Here is a 21,422-nt window from a genome sequence, read left to right as displayed (position 1 = left end):
AAAAACGTGGCGGCGGCCGCCGATCAGCTGATCGCCGCCGCCACGCCGGGCGACGAACGAGACGGGCGGTCCTCTTCTCTCTGGCCCACTTGTGGTTCATCCGTTTACCGATATTCGGGAAGTTACCGTTTTGTATATAGCCACTCCTCGTAACGAGGACGCACTGATATAGATCGTTCGCCCAGAAAAGCGGCGTGTTGCCGCTGTTCCTTTCCTCGTGCCTGAGTCACGTGAACACGTTCCGCAGATGTTTCTCATAGTGGTTCCGTAGGTGGATCCGGAGATAAGCCTCTTGGCGATTCGTTCGAAGGCTGTGCCGCAGTCGTGAGGTCATTTGTAAAAATGTTGCGTGATTAGCTCGGTCCGATGTGTTCTATCATAATTTATCAATTTTTTTGAAGGGGGAAAAAATATATATTATATCATATTAATGTGGTAAAGTGTGTTACATTGAGAGAAATATGCAGACATATAAGATATATGTTTGGCTTTTGTAAATTATGTGCTTTAGACACCTTTTGAATATTTAAAAAATATTTATGAATATTTATCAACATTTAAAATACAAAGTCTTAATTGGAATTTTGTTATTTTTTGTGTTCATCTTATTTTATTCTCAGACACCACACAATATTTATGACAAATATTTTAAAAGTACTTATAAATGTTTATGAACATTTAAAACACGAAGTCTCAATTACAATTTTGTTATTTTTTTGTATTTGTCTTATTTTATCTCCAGACAGTACACAATATTTATAAAAGATTTACAAAATGTGTTTGTAATAATTACTTGAATATTTTATAAATGTTTTTCTGATCTTAGATTGAGCAGATCCTATTTATCAGAGATCATAGAAATATTTATATAATATTAAAAAAATAAATAGTAATTAATATTTATGTAAATATTTATCATAAATATTGTGTGTTGTCACAATCACTCTTTAAATTTTTCTTTACACAAAAAAAAAGTAATTAGCCGATAACATATGTGATTGGCGGGCTGCCAACTACATAAAATACTTAATACAATAATATTTGCTATTAATGCAAGTACAATGTTGATACTGCAATAGCATATATTATTGTATTGAGTATCTCTGTAATTGGCGCAATAACATATCTTATTGAATATATTACATTTTTTTTTTAGTATACGTATGTTACCGATTACCTAATATGTACATATAATATTATTTTATTTTACACACACACATATTTTTTATTGATTTAATATTCGATTTGTATATACAGATATATGTAAATATATAAACATACATATTTCTACATACAACCGAATCGCTAAATAATAAATTTCACATTTTATCATTTTCACGTAGAATACGGAGTACTCGTTTGACTTCAGCACGAAATACCGCGCCAACGAATGTATACACGTTTTGTCGTGCCTACGGATTAATAGCGCGAGAATTGCGCGAATTGACTCTTGTCGATTTGCAGCAAATGAGACGTCGAAGCAACGATGACGAAACGGCACACACGTGCGTGACGCATTGATCGTTTACTTTGATACAAACGTCTCTAAACGCCGACGGTCTGCGAACTATGCGTTTACACACACACGCACATACGGCGCATAGGTACTCGATTTATACGATCGTTGTCGATGAAGTAACACATGCTGGCGTCACAATGTTATCGCAACCGTAAGTGACGAATGTTTCGCCGTTTCGCGGAAAGAACACTTGACTTTACAATTGACTTTACAAACGATATTTTATCGCCCGTGAAAACGAGAGGGGTATTTCGGAGAAATTTCCCTTTTGCCGCGCGCGATAGCGGCGGGAACAAACGACAAATACAAATCTGACATCAACCGACCAAAATTCTCCATTTTATTTATAATCATCTTAGCGCCAAAATTTAGCTATTGCACATCAATTTTAGCAAATCTTTCTCGGTGTAACAATGAGATACCCAAAGATAACTTCTCGTACAAAAAGACAACTGCTAATTATGGCTTAATATTTTTGTTATATTTTAATACAACATTGAATTGAAAAACAAGGCTCCATGCAATGGTTTATATAATATATAATATAATATAATAAGATACCAAAAGATGATTTTTCACAAGAAAGCGATTAAATATTCCATATTATATTATATTTTTCTTGCGAAAAATTATCGTTTGCTACCTTAAATCAAAATCCCCCTAAGAATAGAAAAAATTTCGTGTCAAGCACTTGGAAATGATTACTCGTAAGAGACGCTATTGGAACCTCAGTAAAAAATTTCCGTTCGACGGATGATGATCTTCCTTTAATCGCGCTTCTCTGTAAATCCCGTCAATCCCGCTTTTTTTTTTCTGCGCCGATGACGAAGTCCCCTTGTTTCTCTCCTTTGCAAACTCATTTTTCGTTCGGCGAGTGTCGTCGTTCTTCACGAGCGAGCGAACGTGCGAGCGCGCTCGCGGAATCGCGACGGTGCCGGCGTGCGGTCTTCGCGCAGGCGGATCACGTCGCGCGGACGCGCGGTTCGACTTGATTCGCGTACGTGAAACACTTACGAAAAAACTCAGAAAGAGCCGGGAGGGGAATCCTTGAGGCCAGAAATTATATGAAGGATGCAACGCGCTCTTCCTGCGCAATGCCTATGTATACCTGCGCGTGCAATCGTGCAGAAGAAGCGTCGTCTTCCTTCTCTTTCGAGTCGCCCTTGTCGTCGTCGTCGTCGAGTGGAAGGTAACACTCGCCGCTCGCGAATGGATTTCCTTTCGCTCGATATCACTATACCCGTTGTATGTTTCTCGGAAGTCATAAAAATAACGAAATGCAATAGAGCGCAACTTGCGATATTGACAATCGGTTATTTATTGGCCGCCGCCGCCGCCGATTGTCCTTCACGATGCTGCATTCTTGGGATTTTTAAACTTTAATTGTTGCAGCGGATTTCCCTTACGATCCGCGCGTGTATCGTGACCTTTGTGCTGATTGCGTGATTGCGAAATTGAAATTCCACGCGGCAGAAATTCCGATTCCCCGACTTCGCGATGCGAAGGCTCGAAAGGATGTCCACGAGGTGATCACCTCTGAATGAAATTATGCGATGAAGTAACGTCATTGTTTGCCTCGATGACTGATTTAAAGAGCTTGAGTTTGATCCTCCAAATATTTCTACTCTCGAGATTTCCTACTCTTGCGTCATCAAGTTGTTTTCATTGAATATAAATGATTTCCAAACAAGATTTACAAACAATGTGTATTGTCTTCTAAAAAAGAGATACGTGACTTTTTAAATTATTAATGTAATTTTTATTCTACGTAGATTTAAGAGACTGTAATATGTAACATTGTTTAGTTTACATTGATTTCTTTTTACATAAGTATTTCATTATTATGCAATTGATATCCGCTATTTAAATTTCTATTAATTAAATGGAAATTTAAAAGGAAGTGATTTTAAAATGATGTCAGAGGAAATGATTTTAAACTGAACTTGTTATGGCGAATAATTAAAAACTATTGATCGTGACTTTAAATCTCATTTTACTTTATAATGATTTGCGAAAGTACAATTTCTTGACAAGGATAGTTAAATGTAATTATGTCTATATAAGTCTAACAAGTTAAACTGGAATTGAAATAAATATACGTGAATGGTGAAAATTAGTATGTGGCTATACGGTATATAATTAACTATATATAGCTATACTGTATATAATTAGCAGTTATAGAAGAGATATGTACATGACTTACTTGAACGTATATTTTTACATTTAAAACATATATTGTGTGTATATGTTTTTTGAAAAGAAATTTAATAACAATATGTATTGCGTTTCTTAAACAAAAGTAAACAAATTTAATTATTTTGTTAAAAAATATAACAAATGTTTATATAATGTAGCATTTTTAATTAAATTTATAAGCATTTTTATTTATTATTAATGATCAATTTTATATTGAAAAGATCATGAGTCGCCACGAGTCAGCAAAAAATGCTGCATGCATAATGCATTGTACACACATTGTGTTTTAATTTATAATTAAAATTAATAGTCTGAAATTGTCTTCGTATTATTACCGAAGAAAGAAAGTGATCGCGAGGAGCAAAAACGAGAGTAATCGATTGAATTTTATAAATGTTGAAATTATCAGGGAAATTTGTCCGTGTTTTTACCGCACAAAAAATAGTAAGCTATCGTTTGTCACTTAATTTTGAAATGTTTTACAATGCCAATAGTTATGAGAATTAAATCAAAATTTAAACTATTATTTGAATGACTGGATATTATGCTAATTGCAGCAAATAAAGCAGATCATGGAGTGCTTATTAAGTTTTTAAAATATGTTTAGTTCTTTAGTTTATCGCAAGATTTAAACTAACGGAAACTAATTATAATAAAGAACTACTGATCTGCTGAACGTATCCATTAACAATGTTTTGTTGTCGCTGTTATACTTGCAGTCCATGTGACACGAGGTGTGATTAAAAAAAAAAAAAAACTGGACAACACTTTACGATAAGATTATTTTCGAAAAAATTAACACGGTTATATTGCTTATTTTTTGGTGGACTTTTCATCATACAGTATAATTTGAACGTAATCACGCTCAATTTTTTATTGATACCACAAATGTAAAAAACTCACGTTCCTTATGCCAGTCACGGTCTTTGATAATTCATATGAAATTTTCCCAACGAAAAAACCGTAATTGTAATAAATTTGAAGTCGATTACGATCTCTGAATTGCGTTGATAAGAATTAAAATCGGTTTTGTAACATAAAATCTTCCGGGTATGCAAAATTCACAGATAACTTAATAATTTAATATTATTTTATGAATAACGTTTTTTTCGTGACAAACCATTAAAAAAAAGTTAAGACAACGTTGTTTTTTTACACTGATCTTTACAAAGATTGTTTACTCAATTGATTCTTAAAAATAGAAAATAAAAATTGAAAAAATTTTTTATTTTACGGTTTCTTTTTCACGTCTTAAAAAACTTCTTACTTTTCTTTTTATTTAAAACAGCTTAATGTCATACTGTTTTGCCGGAATAATATTTACACGCTATTGAAGCTTAATCACGTGGTCATTTGACTTTGAAGTTTGATTTCTATTGCGAAGAGAATCATTCTGTATATCACTATATCCTATTGAGTAATCGCCGTGTGTTTATCTAATGGGAGAAGAGTCAGTCTTTTCTCAACAAAGTTTTGTAGCTGTCAATGACGTCGTGGCGAACGATTGTGACACACGTCTCACGAAAATGGCTCGCAAGACTCTTACCTCGCTAATAATCACCGGTCCTCGCCTACTACAATCCGCTTCCGACGAATCGCTTGGCAAAAACTGTCAATTAACACTAGCTATACCTCGACAGACGTACCATAGAACGTTACTTCGTACGGCACGTTCGTCAAATTGTGCAACAGACGTGATCGCGCGTGTATATTCTACGAGCTTCGCCAATCGCTCGTACTGGCACCTCGATATTACTAGGCCAAGGCCGTAAACGTGTGCGAAAACGATACGCCACGACGCCGATCTACATCCCGTGTTTTGTGATAGGATCGTCGACCCTCTATTGCCACTTGCCTGCCTGCCTGTCTTTTCTATAAACCTTCTCCGCCGTTTCCCTCGATCGTATGTGCCATTCATAAAAGAAATTTCGTAACACTCAGCTCCGAAGGAAAATCTCGCCCTGTACGTCTTAGCTCCGATGAAAAGAGACTCTTGTACCTTGAGAATAATGCAGGGTAAAACTGGGCCAGTTCGTTAGAAGAGTAGAGAACTGGTATAGATTTCCTGGTTGGATGTTGGGAAGGAAAGATGCTAGAGTCGTGTGAGATAGGAACAGAGAAATCATTGTGAGCCGAGACGGTTGAGTCAAGTAAAGAAAAATATGATTTTTTTTAAAAGAAAATAAAAACTAAAATAAACATGAAAAAAATTAACGTAACATTCCCTTTTTGTTTTTCATTAAAAATTCACAATAGAATCTTATTTTGATTCCTCCTCCTTTAATTGAACATTTTCCAATTATATTTTATTTAATAGTAATTAATTGACAATTTAATGATAATTGATGAAATGAAACAATCATCCTGAAATAATTAAATATTATTGATTTCTATTTGTATATAGCTACAGTTTTCATAAGGAGAGCAAGGTATCGCATATAAGCTACATATTCCATTAAGACCGATGGCTCAAAAACATGTGAAAATTTAAGTAGCTATAATTTTCGATTTTTAAAAAAATTATAATTAAAGTTAAAATATAATTTTACAGAAAAATTATTTTTTAATGTACCAAAATCTTTTTTTCGATTATTCGATTTGGTTAAGCTCGATTAAAGAAATGTTTTTTGCATATTAAATATCAATATTTTATACTTAATTCTGTAGTTAAATATTATTCCAGGTATAATGTAGTTGATCTTAAGTGAGTGGGTTGGTCTTATCCTGCGGTTATAGAGATAAAACATCAAATTATTTTTCTGGTACTCTCTTGTACTTTGAAACATAAACATGTGCTGTGTGCTTTAGAACATTCTGTTTCGCTCTCGTATTGGCGGTATTTTACATATTCATCAATTTAATGTATTTATATAGATAAGCATCATTTTTTTGTATTATTAAAATTCAATTTTTATAATCAGGAAGTACAAAAAAATGACTAAAAAATTAAAATTATTAGCGAAATTTATGCAAATCGTCATTATGTTGTTATTATATTGTTAGATCATCGAAATAACTTAGTTATGATTGCATATTCGCGTGCGCGCGTTTCTATACAGATGCTGTTACTGTTTTACAAAATTAATTATCTATAATTTTTCCTCCATACGTCAAAGATAGTAACGAAATGATTTCTGTTTAAATAGCTTCTTCTTTTTTAATGGTATTATCTATTTCTTATTCTGTTATTATATTTTTATAACTTAATTGTTAATTAGACCTTCGATATATTACGAAGTATTGTAAATCCAAACTATCGTAATCATTTAAGCATGATTGACATCTGACATTTATAATGGTAAATCAAAACAACGTTAATTATAGTCACGAGGTAACGTAGGAGTAGAAACTATGCGTTTCCGATAGCGTTTCTTCCTAAAACAATTAATAATTCAAGTTATGAACTAATAATCGTAAATCATTATTCAAAACAATGATTTACAACAATCGTAAATCGCTGTTTAAAACTATAAGATTTGTGATAAACAATTCGTGATACGACGGCCCGTTAGCCATGTCAGTCATGCTTAAATGATTACTTCCCATATTGCGTATACAATTTGTAATTTGAAAGATGCGCTATCTCTTTTTCTCTCATAATTGCAAAAAGTTATTTACAGCGCAATTTATTTTTTTTTACACGGACGATTGCAACATAGACGATGGAAAAATGATGTTGCAACGTGAAAAATTATTCATATGAGAGCTCATTACACATATATGAGGCATATTAAGCACCAATATATAGTTCTCTTTATCTGCACGCGAAATAATTTTGCAAGATCAGCCGCGCACACAGCCGTAGCCCGCAATTCTACACACGGTAACGTTCTATTTAATGACAGTCTGGCCGGTAGACGTCAAATCGATTAGCGCATCTATTGTTTATGCGTTACGTAAAAACGTCATGCAACATTGATCGCTTCCTGAATATAATTGCACGGCCGTACGATCCGTCGTTATACTCCGACGCTATTATTTCTTCTCAGATCGCAAAAGCCGCTTACAAAATTAAAGTTAAGAAAGCGAAGTGTTGCGCTAAATACGGCTGGCGTAATGTTCCGTCGCGTCGAAGGAACGTGAGCGCCAGAGAGGTCTCGGATTTAGGCGATTTTTATTGGCATTCGTTTGTCAAAGTACAGATGTCAAGGAACTGATAGGTGAGGCGACTCTCGCGAAATCGGGATATTTCGAGAAGTTCATGGGCTGTTTTTTTTTTTTGCGAAATGTATAATTTATTTGCAAAAGAAAGAAACAGCATGCATTTCTGAGAGAGAAGGCGAGCACGAGCAGAAGAGCATGATTACTTTTTTTTATCGTGATTAATACTATGCGCATACAGTAGCGCTTTAAAACTCGACGAGCATCTTCTTCATCGTGCCTGTCTTTCTTCGATTGAATCATCACGCTCGCTTCTCTCTTTTCGTTTTTAATTTTTTGGCCTTTGGATAATCGTTGATCCAAAGGCCGATCCACGGCCGATCGGTTCCCATATATAACCCGTGGACCTCTTCCAGAGACGCGATTGCGAGATCGTGTGATCTTTGGACTCGGCAAAAGTATCTGCATGACCAGAAGGAAATGTAGGCGTTCGAGAAAACGTAAACGTCCGCCAAGGCTACTGTGTGTGTGAACCGATCGCCTTCGAGTTCCGTTTGTTTCGCAATTCAGACGGGACAATCGCGGAGATTGCCGGGGATCCTAAAGACTTTGCCTAGTAGGCTATAGAGGGGTAGTAAATTCGCATCTTATCAGCATATATTTTGTATTGGAATTTCTTACTCCGTGTCGTTGAACTTGTCTGGCCTTTGACTGGAATATCCGGTCCTTCCCTGGAAAGTCCATACTCAAAATAGCGCTTTCCGTCTCGAGCAAAGTTAGAAATAAACTACTTATACTTTATGATGATCGTACTCTTATTGTATTGCAATGGTGAGAGTTATTCAATATATTCTGATTTTCTATGGTCGATGAAATGTCAATTAATTTGTATTGCTTTTGAGTTTTAACGTTGTAATTTTTTAAATGTCTAATTATGCTTATACTTGAGTCATTGCGTGTATACACTTAAATCTTTGATTGAGAACACTCAATTTTCAGTGTAATTACTCAACAAATGGAAAAATGTACGTATACAGGGTGTCTGAAAATTTTCAATGCAGCGCCTGCATAGAGATAGAACGAACTAAATTGAGTAGAAAAATCTTTTATCATTTTGCAATAGTTAATGAGTTATTAATTAAAAATAATCAATTCGCCCGACCTGTCGCCAAATATCGGCAAGCGAGATAAGACAAGTCAGTGAGACGCACGGTCCGTGGTCGCTGTAGGCACGCAGGGAGTTATTGTTTACGAGCTCGGCATAACCATTGCCGTTTATAAACTCTTTGCGTGCGTTTATACATATGTATATTCAAATTTGAAAATAAACTCCCAAAATTTAGTATTAATACTTAAATTTGAGTGTAAATACTTAATATTTGAGTCATTTTTTCCATAAGAATACTTTTTTTCTTACATTTAATAGATTCCTTTTTTGTTTGGGGATATTAGCAAATCTACAACTCATAATAGTTTAAGCGATATATATAGAATTTGTTTTTGCAGGTAATTGCAGAATGATAAAAAAAAATGTAAATGATGTGAATTATCATTTTCATCTTTTTCCAGTCTTTTGCAAAACAAGATCGATTAAACGATGATAAGTTTTTGTAGAAACATCTATGCACGTGTCGAGGTCTGTTTAGAAAATTTCCATCAGAATTAAGAATCCCTCTTTTTAAATCTTCTTTCTAAGTTTAATGATGGCAGGCTATGTCTTAGGACATGCTTGTCCTCTAGGCTCTTTACAGACTTAGGACACGTTCCTACAAAGTTCTATACGGGACATAAACTAGTAATTGTTCTTGGACGAAATTTCTTTAAATTAGATTACAGCTTATCTCGTAATTATATCGTTTGCAATGTACAACTGCAGCAAATTTCTCACGAACTTTTTGTAAACACATACAAATTCAATTTTATGAAAATAATAATTTAAGCTAGATTTTTGTATTTTGTGCTATTTTATTAATAATAGTTGCATACAGTTAATAAAAATGCTAACGTTTCGATTTTAATTAAATTATCTTTACCACACAGAAAAAAAAGTAATATAGCCAATAACATATGTGATTGCGGGCTGCCAACTACATAAAATATTCAATACAATAATATTTGCTATTAATGCAAGTACAATGTTGATATTGCAATAGCATATATTATTGTATTGAGTTTATCTGTAGTTGGAAAAAAAAATTCGCTGTTGCTTACGAAACGCATCATTTAAAATTGTTAATCGTCTAAACATGTTGAGTCCGCATAAAGAAACGTAATGTGAGATTATGTTAGCATTAAAATTCGATTGGCATATGGTTGCGGTCAAGTTGTTAAACTTTTTGTCGTGTCGTCATTATGAACGTAAAAGAAAAGGAGGAATTCCTGAAGATAAAAGAAATACTTTGGAAATTTGGAATAGTCATAACAATTATATTAATAAATTGTTAATTATTACAATTAACACATTATATTTATTATAATAATCCCTTTTACTAAGAGATTCAAAAAGTCCTCTTTCTCTTCTGCAATAACTAGTTGTTGTCCGATAAACGTTTTCTCTATTGAACGATTGCCTTCCGCATTTTTAATCTTTCGTCGGAAAATTACGATGTACGAGGATCGGATCAAAGGTAGTGCAGAGATGAAGTCACATCCGCGAAAAGCAACATTTTCACTCTGCTGTAAATTAATACGTTATTTGACTGATTCGGATTGACGATGTACGAAAAGCGGCCAGCAGCCGTGGGTTATTTTATTATCACACATGTCTGATAATTATTTGCTATTTAATATACATGATGTCTTCGCGTGTCAAGCTGTGTAAAGCTAGCGTGTCGATCGGTCCGGCGTAAAATTCGCGGAGTTTTTTTTTTGCATTCTGCAAATGCACCGAACGCATCGTAATTTCCTCTTTTAGAATTCATCACTCGATAAATAGGATATGTACTATCCGCCGTGCGATCGTATTTACCCATACGAGAACGACGTGACGGGACGAAGGATCACGAGAAGCCGCGTCAAAAGTGCAGACTGCTATTTGCACATCGTGAAGCGCGCGTCTCTGACGTGACATAACGTAATAATCCGTCCGGATGTCCGCGGTGTCGCGGCTTATCGCCGTTAAGGTGCATCCGGGCGGAGCTTTGTGGTGCATATAGGTGAACATTTATACGAACAAATGTAGAAGGCGAGCGCTTTTTCATTTTGACGTACATTTTTTACTTAATAATCGTAATGTCGAGTTTTATCTAATTTGAGTTATTTTTAATCAATTATTTTTGACACTAGACAACTGTCAAAATGACGGATTTCAAATTTCTAGATTAAATTACAAAAATTATTAAGATAATTTTTTGTTTTCGGATGAATTATTTAAATATCAAAGGAATTTAAAAAAAATGACAAATATATAAAAAATAAAATTTAACTTGTTATTTACTAGGTGCACATCAAAATAGATATTGCTTGCTTTGAAATTAAGTAATTGACATTTGACGCGATAGTTCCTTAACTACATGTTTTGCGTTCGAATAAATTTCAGGGCATCCGTCGAAGTTAAAAATTAAACAACGTATAATTTGACTTAAGAAAAAATTTATTTACATTTCATCGTTTAATACATTTTATAACGATGTTTCGCGAATTTCGGATTGCTCATTCTCGCGGTCGGTCTACGCTGCGATTCGCACTTTATCTCACCTGGTGCGGCTTCGCCTTTTAGGAATTACCGTCGTCGGCTCGTCGCCTCGTTGACGTCACGCGGTGAACGCCGCGACGACGTCAGGAATCGTATGCAGGTGAACCATAATCTCGACGTCGCCGCGCACAACCTGACAAGATACGGAGGACGTTAGCGGGAGGAGAGAAAAAGAAGGAGATACATAGAGAGAGAGAGAGGGCGAGGGAGAGGGGCGGTAGAAGGGACCAATATGGCGAATCGGTTAAAAGCAATGCACCGGCGTTGCGTCCGCCAGTCCGCGAGTTGGCACGACGGCGGTGCGTTCGTCGCTTCGATATCGACACGGTCGATAACGCTCCTCTCTTCTCCTTTCTTTCCCCCCCTTTTCTTTCTTCTTTTTTCAATTCCCTTTTTTTAAAATCATTATCTTCTGAAACCTCATCGGCGGAATAAATCTCGCGCTTGGAGAAGGCGAGGAAGTAACGTAGATTCTCGGCGATTTTTCTCGCGCAGAATCGTCATCGCCGATATCGTCACTGTCGATATCGTCATTATCGTGTCAATCCCTTTATCTTTCCGGGTAAAACGAAATTTGAGAGAACGACGATCGGAAAATAGAGAGAAGAGAGGGAAGAACTCGTCGCTTTCGCGCTTTCGAAGTGTCACGATTGTAGTGTGTGTTACGATTTTTGGACGAACATTGATCAATTGGTGTGCAATCTGCAGTCGCAATCCTCCGACGATTAGTAAGTACAGTGATACTTTCTTCCTCGATCAATTCTGGTCCCTTGATCCAGTTTCATCAAGGACGAATGGCAATTTATTAGCGATATTAATAATTTAAGTGTTTCCAAGAACGCAATACAATTAATATGATTAGTTATCTCTAAAATCGTATATGATTATAATGTTCCAGTGATACGAAGAAATATTAGTTAATTGAAAGCTGCGTGTAATATAATGCAATAATATAACGCAATAATAAATTATAATTTTGTGTTGTATGATTTTTTTATAATGCAATAATATAGCAGTTATTATAATTTTACGTTGTATGATTTTTATATGTAGCTCATTGAGTTGCACGGCAATTTTGTGTAATTTACTTTCTTTTTACAGTAATATCGAAGAAGGAATTGCATGGGCTTTTCTATGAATAAATTATTTTCGTTGTTGATGAAACTGGTCGCCAAGGGTCAGTGCCAATATCAGTATGTTCAATTCATTATGATATATCGGGGAACATACTATTCGTCTATGACATAAATCGAGATTGCATCGATCTATGGCCTCGTTATTGGCGATCACTAAAGAAATTCTGTACGGGTGTCTAATAAAGTCTGTCCCTATTTTTTCCTCTCTCTCCCCTCTAATTTTGGAAGCGGTTCGAGGAGCTACTCTGCTACATATTCCGCTCCGTATTTTTTATAACGTTGAACTGGTTTCTAAAGTATATGGGGGATACGTTGAGAGAAAAGATTGCTTAGTTCAAATAAATATGTCACGAGCATTTTGTAAAAAAATAACTATTTTATACGAAATCAATAATATTTATTTCAAACGAGTAATATTTTCTCACAAACAAATAATATTTACTTGTCCGATGTAAGCAAGTTATTTGAATAGTAACATATTTGTTTGAATCAAACTATCCTCTCTATCAGTATAGGGACAGACTTTACAGACACCCTGTAGAATCGGATTTTAACGCTCGAGAGATCGTAAATTGAAATATCACGAAGGTAGCTTCGAGCTCTTCGACGCCGCGCGTCATCTAACTGAACGTTTTAATTATTTCGAATTGTCCGTCAGATCGATCGGTTCGGCATCGGCCCGATAAATGCATACGAAATATATTTGCCTTCCTTCTTTTCTTCCTTCCTTCCTTTCTGCCTTCTCGTCGCCTCTCTGCTCTCTTATGAATCACCGTCGAGCGCGCGATTTGAGTTCGATTCACGTTCCATCCGTTCGCGACAGACGTTCGTGGGAGCATTTAATGAACGTATTTATAGTCGTTAGGCCGTCCTTATGTACCGAGGGAAGCCTTGAGTCAACGTTTCACGATGCGAGCCGCGTCGTCGTCGTCGTCGTCGTCGTCGTCGTCGTCGTCGTCGTCATCGTCGTGGCTCCTCTACGTTTATTTCGCCGTGCAACGAGTGCGTCAACGCGCGGAAATTCCGCGCGGATTGTTACGCTCACCGTTCCGCGAACTGTCCGTGATCGGCAAATCAAAAAGTCGATCGCGCTTTTTCGGGTTTGACGCGCGAGATAAATATACACGGAGAACATTTTATAGTAAAAATTACTGTGCAGGATAGCAGTTGCGGACCATAAGAAGACATTTCAGAGAATTATAAGTAGGGTAAATACTATGATAATTTGATGAAAAACGTAGTGAAAATTTTCATAATTCCTTTCTTGGTCCGCGCTTACCATAGTAATTTTTATTATAAAATTTTCATCGTGTAGAGATTTTGAATTTTCAAATGTTCTTCAAATTTATATATTCATTATTTTCGCATATCTTCTTCCTTATCTTTGAAATGTACAATGTCAACATGTTTATCGCCTACTTTTTAATCATTTACAATTCTTATGTATAACATAATTTAATAACTAAAAAAATTTAGTTTTTCCACAATGTGGACGCAAGGTGTCTATCGATGGAAAGTGACGCTCGATAAATTGGCGATTTTTTATTTTTAAAATTCCAAATAGAACAACGTTTTGATTAAGAAATTGAATATGTCTGACTTGATTTTCAATTATGATGTTCTTTAAAACTAAGTCCTGAGTTTTCAAAGTCCGAATACTGCAACCTTAATATAGTGTACATTTCATCCCTTATCGGAATTGTAACACTTTTTCACATAAGCAAACACTTGTTTGTGAGAGTTAAATGTGTTGTTTTTTTCTTTACAAAAATAAATTAATCTTCAGGGTCAATTTCCTATCATTATCTTAAAATTCGTATTTTCGAGTTATGTCATTTTTTTTTTCATCAAAGCAGAGCTGCTTCACGCCCTGGCGCTCGAGAAGTTACGACGTTTCTTCTCGCTCTCTGCCTCTCTTCTTTTCCCTTTCTCTCCTCTTTCTCACACTCGTTCGCTCTCTCGAGTGATGTGAGAGACGGACGCACTCTCTACGTATTACAAAGACGTAACGCGCACGGTTAAATCACGCTACCGTGTCCACTAATGTACCCCTTCCCCTTCATTTTCGGGGACTAAACACCGCTCCGGAATGAGATAATGCCGCTTCCACGACATAAAATGTTCCGCCGCTGTCGTGTGTATACCGCGCGCACCGTGATTCTATATTATATAACGCTACGCAACGTACAATAATGTATGTAGGATTAATTATTGCACGATATGCGACACGTAACACGCGATGTCTCGAGTGGGATCGCCACGGAGAGACCGAGATTCCGAGCCTCGCGATGTACCGTTCGCGATTAAAAAATAAATCCTACGAAATAATAGAGAAATTGTCCTGCTCTCTCGCTCCTTTCCGCCTGACAAAAATTCTGACGTTTATGCTCATTTCTCCGCGTCAATTTTTTCAAGACTAAACAAAGTTAAAAAAAAAAAAACACGGATTTATTACGTATTCAAATCTTGGTCTGGCTTTCAAAAATTTAATACGCAGTTTGAATACGTTATTCCTTGCTGTGATTGACATTGAAGGAACTGACACTCGTGCGACGGAAGAACTTTAATTCACCTCTCTCTGACCTCGTCCAATGGCAAAAAATTCATTTTAATGACGCGTTATAAATAGTTCCGCCTTTTTCCTTAATGTAGCAAATTTTATACCGCACAGAAGTAATTAATTCATCCGGAAGAATGCGGAAGAAGAAATATCACACGAGGACTTGCTTCAATAGTCACTTATACGGCGCATTATGATACGATTATCGAGGTCTATGTATATTAAACTCCAATGACTTGTCTCTCATCCGTTATTAGCTGTTAATTATGGTTAATTAATTATGGTCCGCCTATTGTTTTCTCGGGGGGTTAATTTAATTGTTCAACATTAATTTCATAGTTCAACGACTTCAATGTATTCTCTGTTTCCTATTTCCGTTCGATAAATATTTCGTTTAATTTACGTCGCACGTGGACGAGATTATCCAGCGAGATTGCGAAATATTTTGCAGACACGTAAACAGATCGATGGCACAATTCGGTGAGGAAACGAGACGAAAAAAAAAAATTATCTAATGGACTGCACATTTTGATAGGTATACCTGGTAATTATACGGAAAAAGAAACGTACAATTTTTTCCTTCACCTTCCGTGAACGCAAATTAATTTCCGCCTTCTTTCTTAAGGTCTTCTACTTGCGAGCAGCACAACCGACAAAGGGTATAATCTCTAGCTAAGTAAATTCACTCGCGTTCTTCAAAAAATTCGGTTTATTAGCCAATCGGTATGATGCACGTCTCTGATTTATTCATATCTTTATACACGTGGTGTTTTTGTAGAGGGGTAACGCGTATGTTTGTATGACATTTATTGCGTATATATTCATTTGTATATTTATACTATGTTAACACATGTATTGCCTGTTTAAATATTCAATTTACTCTTGATGCGTTCATCTGTTTTGGATTTCAATGAATGGAAAAGTCTTCTTTATCTTCCGTGATCGGATTGATAAACAGATGTTATTTATCAAATGTAAACAGATCTTCGTGCTCCTCGAATGCCGATTCATGCGTCACGTGTTTAAGCGACTCGTAAATCGATTTAACTCCTAAAGTATGGCAAATTGATGTCGCAAGGTACCTGACTTGTTATTACAAATGATTAGGGTGTTTCCAAAAGCGATAAAAGAGAGCAAACATACCACTGATAATTATTACACCGGTAATTGGCAATAATTGACGGTGTACTGTCGCTAATAAACCGCTATTTCGCTAACCTGCATTCCTTTAATTCATTCAATTTTCAGGTTACCTCTCACTTAATTACATCTTGTTGCATTTCGGAGTGAGGGGAGGGGGGAAGACAGACTTTTGCAACCTGCGCGAGTAGGAATTTTTTCTGTCGGCGCGTACGAGTTTTAAATTTTGACATACGAAATACTTTTTTCTTTTTTCTTTTTAATTTAATACGCCTACTAAATTAATAGAGCGCTAGAAAGCTGCGCAAGGAGCTGGACCGCCGAATGCCACCGTGTGTTCCAGATTAATTACGGGCAACTTTCAAGAGGCAAGATACAAATAAGACAACGTGTCACACGGTCAATTAACTTTACCGTCGCGCGCTAGAAGCAGTTATTGCACATTTCTGTGAAATCCTGCGTGAACCTAGCGAGCGAGCGAGCGACCGCTCGCCTGGCGGACAAGTGTTTCTACGTCTGTGTATGTGTGTGCCGGTTACTGTATACAGTAATAACGCAATCGGTAAAAGCTGTTGTATAATCTATATGCTCAAGAGATGCAAAAAAGAACTCGTGCGCGCGCTACGCACTTTTTATAGTCTTGACAAACGTGTCGCGCGCGCGGAGAACGCGTCGCGTGCCACCGCCGAGCGCGCGCGCGCGCGCGCGCGCGCGTGTATGTCTTTCCGACGAGTCTTACGAGATTCCCTCGAGCGCGCACGATCGATCCACTTATCACAGATCGTGATTGATCCCCATCGATCGCAGGTCTTTCCTGACACGCCAGCTTATCTGTCTCTATTACGTGAAACGCGCACGCGCGTGCCGTGTCGCAACGCGCGGCGCGGCGCGGCGCGGCGCGGCCCCGGCGAATTTTCTGACAGAAATCGGAATGAGTCCTGCTTTCTCCAGAATCTTTCGGCGCGCGGATGTACCCACATTTTTTCCCGCCTATAGCGGAATCCGCGATCTCATGCCGCGACCCCTCGTCGCGCCGACCGCCGCGTCGACCGACTCGCCGGACCGGTCATTAATGTCGGTTTCATTAATAAATGAAAGTCGCGCCGACTATCTGCGGTGTACGTCCACCTGCCAAGGCCAGAATCCGTCGTCTCTTCTCGATCGTCGCGCGGATCGTCGACCGATGCGTCTGCCACTTGATCGCGCTCTCATGTCGTCGCGTGTCATTATCTCTCGATCTGACGACTGTATCTGGACGGAAAGATCGTTTTATCCGAAGGCACTAATCCCGCGAGATAAGAATCGAATCTCTCGTAAAAAGACAGATATCATCCTACTAGGAAATTTCAGTGAGTCGAAATCGACGAGGCCGAATCGTTCTCGCAGCTTCACGATTCGTACTCGGAATTATCCCGTGATTTCTCTGATTACGATGCCTGGCCTGGGTGCATAGAATCGTTCGAAAAACCGCTGATAACAACAGGCTTCGATCGTCTTCGCGGCAGCCCATCAACGATGTTGAGGAAGGACTTTAATATGACGCTTATGTAAGAGGATTCTCTCTCTTTCCCTCCATCTCTTTCTCTCTTTCTCTCTCTCTCTCTCTCTCTCTCTCTCTCTCTCTCTCTCTCTCTCTCTCTCTTTCCACGCGCAGTCATTAATGCGTTACAGCGACTCTCGGCAAGTTACAACTTCATGCAGCTATGCACTTTCCCTGCTAGCTGTAGCTCCGCTGCTGCCGTCGCCACCGCGGTGGCTGCTGCTGCTGCTGCTGCTGCTGGTGGTCTATCGTTTGTTTGTTTTTTTTTCGTAGACGAGAAAGAATCGATTGCTCTTTCTCCCTCCGCTCACCCGGGCTCCTTTCTGGACCTGGTGTATCCGATTTGTTCCTCCTCTTCCTCGGAATTTAAATCCTTAGAGTCGAAAGGTTGCGGAGCACGCGGAAATAACAAAGAGTTTCGAAGGTCGAGTCAAAGCGCGAAATCCAGGATCTCTGCTTTCTTTATTACATCATCGACCTTACGTCGCTTCGTGATCCGTGGCTCGTTATCTGCATCGGATGAGATAATCCGATGCAATATCCGCAAAAATGCCGCCCAAATTCGTCCCGCCTCTGATGCTGGGCGAGAAGGAGAAATTTATTTTTAACTTATTTGAAAGAGGTCAACGTTTTTTTTTTTTCGTAAAAGGTATAAAAACACACACCAGGCAGGGATTTCTCTTTCTCTCCTTCTCGCTAATTTAACAGACCGAGATTCGCCGCCGCTCCGTATAACGTAACTGATATAACATAACGCGATCCGAATCGTTTTGAATTGTAAATAAGCAGCGACGATCGTTTCTCTACGACCGTTTCTCTCCGTGATATCGTGACGATCGTTTCGGCGGAGTAAGAGCGAGAGTACAGACTTAACGAATGAATTATATTATATAACGGAAGATTAAAATGCCGGTTAATCTATTCCGCATCGGCAGAATTGTTCAGCTGACATTATCGAGTATTACGGTGGATTCCTTGTAATAGTTATGATGTTCGCAACAAAACGGCCGGCATTGCGATACGCTATGTAAACATGGAGTGCTTCGGGTGCGCAATCCGCGCAAGTTACCTCGCCCATTACGTATATCTCTACGTTTTTTGTGTAACGATACGCGCGATGGAAACGTTACATTAATTGGCCATCAGCATTAATGCCTGAATAATAATTTGATTATTTGTTCGTATTCGCATTAATTACGTCTCACATAAAAGGCTTCCGCCTTTTTTCTTCACTTCAACAGCTTGAATAATTTTCACAAAAAAATTAGGTAGAGAAAATTTGAACGTTCCTCGGAAGTTGATCCGCGGGAATGATTATACTCGAATTTCTGTGAGTTTCCTCCGCGAGATCGTATTTCACTCAAGAGAGACGTCTCAATTCAGATTCTGCGAATTAGAATTTAAAATTCTACTCCATATGTGGAACGGCAGGAAATTTTTGCATTATGGTATCTCAAATATATATATATCTTTATTTAAACGGGCGAATTTTAATTAAATGGGCGTCCGTAATGAGGAATTAGAGAAAAAAATCAATATTAGGTTCTAACGGTGTTAGACGGTACTCTCACAGTGGGAAATATTTTTTTAATTGCATGTATAGATTGTTTCAGGATCATTGATAAAAAATTTATGCGTGTATATTATTGGACTAATTAGTCCAATATTATAATATATGTGATGAATGCAATCGTACTACTTGGTTCTTTGTTCTTGGCGAGCCCTTTTATTCATCCAGGTGAATTTTTTCACAAGAAATGCGTCATCTCGGGGTAGATAGTGAAGTCCCCAGAAATGAAGTGGTCCTTGTTAAAACTTGATTATAGAATAAACTTAATATTTTTTTGTGTCAATTTTAACAGATTAATCCTATCACTGATAATAATAAACATATTTATTATATAAAATTAAAAGTACGCGCATATTGTGTTAATTTTACACTTTTTTTTAGTTATTCTAATGATTTAACACTTTTCAGTTATTCTAATAATTTAACACGTGAATTAACACAACAGCAATATGTTAAAGTAACAAGCAAACTGTTAAATTTTGATATAAAAATTTTAATCAGGATATTTTTTAACAAGAAAACAAAATTTTTTACTGTGTATGTATTAAATTGATACTCACCATTTTTTGGTGTTAAAATAACACAATTTGCGGGTAAACAAATAAAAAGAATGTTTTATACGTAAATTCAACATATTATAAATGTTAGTTTTACTAAAGATATGTGCTTCCACATTCTGTTCCCAAATTATGTCGAAGTGTTACATTTTTTGTCTTAGTTTTTTACATAATACTTCTGTTACTTTCTAACGTATTCACCTCGCGTTAAATTAAAAATTGGACCGTTTGGGACATGCGATATACGTTAGGTTTAACACAACTTTTTCAACTGTGCTCGTCGTCGATCAACTTTCAATGTGTGTGTGTGTGTGTAAAAAATAAATTCTGAAACGCGTAAAACGATGCAGAGAGGAGACGTTTACGTAATGGTTAATCAGTCTTCGGTGTGTCACGGAGTGTGGCAATTCGGAGCTCAGTCCGCCGGTAGGCCTCACAGTCACCGGGACGACGACTTTTCACATTAATAATTATCGTCAATTCAATGACGATGCCTTGTAACATGTTTCCCTCCCTGACGGGATCGGAGATGCGCGGCTGCACAGCCTCTCTCGTTGTGCAATCTTAGAAGAAATGGCAAAGGCCGCACGTCTCCCACAGGTCATTAGAACGTCATCTCGTCACCATCACGAACGTCGACTCGTCCGTAATGTGGCAAGTTGAATCTGCAGTCGTTGAAATGCAGCAGCCGTTATTCTCGCGGATTTGTCGTCCTCGTCGCGTCACGTCTCACGATCGCCTCGCCGCGCCGCGCCGCCGCGCCGGTGGTCGCCAAATTCCACACCGGGTCTGGCGACGTCGAGACCCTGACCGGGCCGTAAAATCGTCGGTTTCCGCGAGAATCGTCAATGCGTCGTCTCTCGCGGCCTTGCCCCGGTACCGGTATGTGCGGTGACACGTTGTCACGACAGTTACATGTTGCGTTAACGCTACGAGTGCACATGCGATGCAATACACACACACACACACACACACACACACACACACACACACACACACACACACACACACACACACACACACACACACACACACACACACGGCCGAGGGCAGCGTGCAGCCGTTAATTTCTGCCGCGGTTAATTTCAGATGAAACGATAAAGATGAGTTTAAGTGGCGCACGTGTTGCACGCGGTTAAAATTACCTCTCCCAGTACTTGGGTCTAGTGGAAGAACGGCTCGTGGAACGAATTAATTAATTATTGCGATCTTTTGCACCGAAGGCGAAGGGGGGAAAAGGTGGCGGAAATACAATCGGGTTTCAGCCTCATCTTGCAGCCCGCGAGCGCGCGTACCCTCGAATTCGTGGTGTTTACCTGTGCAAATATATGAGCGGAAAAGACAAATGTTTGTCAAGTGTATATAAATCACTGGGATACGAACGTTTACATCCGGCACGGACGCGCCGT

At 37.8% G+C, this 21,422-nt stretch overlaps 1 protein-coding gene across 4 annotated transcripts in view; it reads left to right on the top strand.

The window, feature by feature from the left end:
* LOC105834487 (elongation of very long chain fatty acids protein AAEL008004) overlaps positions 1–21,422 on the top strand; it is a 44,628-nt gene that overhangs the window by 1,210 nt on the left and 21,996 nt on the right. The window contains exon 1 of one of the 4 annotated variants that reach the window (XM_012677015.3): positions 11,766–12,238. The exons of 2 other annotated variants lie outside the window; for them this stretch is intronic. The gene's annotated coding sequence lies outside the window, so the exon portion shown is untranslated. Of the gene's footprint in view, positions 1–11,765; positions 12,239–21,422 lie in introns of those variants that run through there. One more of the 4 variants, XM_012677012.3, reaches the window with a different exon arrangement.

The sequence above is a fragment of the Monomorium pharaonis genome, chromosome 9, assembly GCF_013373865.1.
Source record: "Monomorium pharaonis isolate MP-MQ-018 chromosome 9, ASM1337386v2, whole genome shotgun sequence".
Classification (NCBI taxonomy): domain Eukaryota; kingdom Metazoa; phylum Arthropoda; class Insecta; order Hymenoptera; family Formicidae; genus Monomorium; species Monomorium pharaonis.
Note: the sequence above shows the minus strand (reverse complement) of the source record. Positions and strands in the feature narration are given on the sequence as shown.